Source organism: Etheostoma cragini, chromosome 23, assembly GCF_013103735.1.
Source record: "Etheostoma cragini isolate CJK2018 chromosome 23, CSU_Ecrag_1.0, whole genome shotgun sequence".
Taxonomy (NCBI): Eukaryota; Metazoa; Chordata; class Actinopteri; order Perciformes; family Percidae; genus Etheostoma; species Etheostoma cragini.
In genome coordinates this window covers 14,283,831-14,285,908 of record NC_048429.1, presented here as the reverse complement: position 1 = coordinate 14,285,908, position 2,078 = coordinate 14,283,831, and the positions used below count along the sequence as shown (strand labels likewise).

Below are 2,078 nucleotides of genomic sequence, written 5' to 3'. Positions count from 1 at the left end.
GAAGAAAAAAAAAACAGCATCAGCTTTTGTGACAGAGCGGAAAAGACTTTCTGTGTGTTCTCTTTTATTTCTGAATGAACTGCAAAAGCCAATCACTTTGTGCTTACGTCACTTTGATGATTTTTATTGTCTCCTCACATGCATTATACTATGGAATCTTGCGGTTTGTAAAAAGAAAATTGTGTGTGTGCGTGTGTGTGTGTGTGACAGGAATGTTTTCACCGTGGAATAAACGTTTTCAATCAAACTGTAATCCTTAGTGTGGCGTATGCTTGACACTGAAGATATTTACCTGCATATTAATCACCTAATTCCCTCAAGTGTTTCTCTAAAGGATGTCAGTGACGTTTGGTGAAATACACCAAATATCCACACGGTGGCAATACTGGACCATTTGTGATGAGAGGGGGAGCAGCGGTAGATGCTGTCCACCGTTCATCAAACATGCTTGTCATTTAAAGGGTTATGTAGAGGATTTAATGCGGCTGCAGTTTATTATATTATTAAAACCTTTGGGAAAAAAATGGTACAAATTATCATCTTTTGGTCTGTTCTGAATATCTTGCTTTTGGTGGAATTGATGTCTGAGAAGGAAATCATTACTGTTGAGCTCAGTTATTAAATCACATGTGATGTATTACTCATTTATTGCCATTTTTATTTTCCATTTCAATGTAATAATTCACTAATTGCTCCCCATCACATAGACTATATTTTTTGCATTACACTTCCTAAATGAGTGACTGTGTCTTTAGACAACAAAAAAAAATCGGAATAATTCTGTTTTGGGAATCATTATCCTGTTGTGCTAAATGTCCAAACGAGCCGTACAATCTAATGACCATATAGTTCCTTAATATGAGACTATCTAACAGTTTCACTTTTCCATATTTAATTAGCCTACAATATGATTGATGATCATATTGAGGTCCATTGGGAGGTGATACCAGACGCATACTTCCTTTTGCATCAATCATTGTGTCGTTCAAATCAACAGGCCACATCTAAATCTGTAATATAGCCTCTGTAATACTATAGTAATCAGACTATTGTAACGCGTTACCGGCGGCGCGCTGCGCTGTGCGCTCCGGAGTCTCCATAAAAGTTGGTGCGCGCACAGGCGAGCTGTCAGACTGGGGAGAGACGCGGCGGAGCAAAGACTGCAGACTCAAGTGATGGATCAGGATCGATCCCACTTTGACAAATTCATATAGTAATTTTGAGCGCGCGCTGTGATCCACTGGGGGACTGGCAGCCACCACCAGGACGCAGTTAACGCGTATTATCCGCCTGAGTGTTAACAGGCTGCTGCTCGTTTCTGGACTCTAACGGAATAAAGAGACAGGGGAGGGTTTGGATGCAGGACAATCTCGGCTGTGCGGCGGATAACATGCTCACGCTGCCGCGTTCAGAAGACCAGTAATCGTGTCTGATTCTGACAAAAGGTGTTTTGATTTCATTCGTGGGGAAAAGAGAGGCACCACTCCCGTTTTTTTCCGCCTAACCTGGACACTAATGTCTCCACATCACAGACACTCCAGTGGATTGTTGTAGCAGCAGCCCCGCCGATGGTTTGAGAGGGCGTTAAGGTGCGGGAAGGGAGTGGGACAATTACAGGTAAGAGCCATTCACGCGACCCCGACGCCCGTTTTCTGCCCTCCTTCGGGCGCTGGTAGGAGTTTATACTGCCGGGGTGTGCGCACAGTCCGGCACGGAAACTCACTCAGCCACTACGGGTGTTATATTCAGACAATCAGCACCACAATTACCACTAAACAAGTATTAGGCCCGGGTTAACTCTCTGTCACACCCCATCCTCTTGGGAGAGGCATACATTCATATTTTCATTCAGCCGTTTATCTGTAATTGAGTCCTCAAATATATTTCTGATTTTTTATTTTCACTTCTTTCCACTAACCGACGTTAGATGCATTGCAACTGTTTTCTTGCAGTCAATTTTGTACATGCTCGTAGTGCAGTGACGCCTCATACTTTTTTCCATTATACATTTTTTTTTAAATACTAGATTTGGGGGGAATTATTGTCATTGTATTCTACTTAATATTGCTCATTTTTCA

At 42.2% G+C, this 2,078-nt stretch overlaps 1 protein-coding gene across 2 annotated transcripts in view; it reads left to right on the top strand.

The window, feature by feature from the left end:
• Positions 1 to 252: 252 nt before the first annotated feature.
• The window catches only part of LOC117938711 (chemokine-like protein TAFA-2), a 65,543-nt gene continuing 63,717 nt past the window's right edge, over positions 253 to 2,078 (top strand). For both annotated transcript variants that reach the window (XM_034863511.1, XM_034863510.1), the window contains exon 1: positions 253 to 1,617. The gene's annotated coding sequence lies outside the window, so the exon portion shown is untranslated. The remainder of the gene's footprint in view (positions 1,618 to 2,078) is intronic.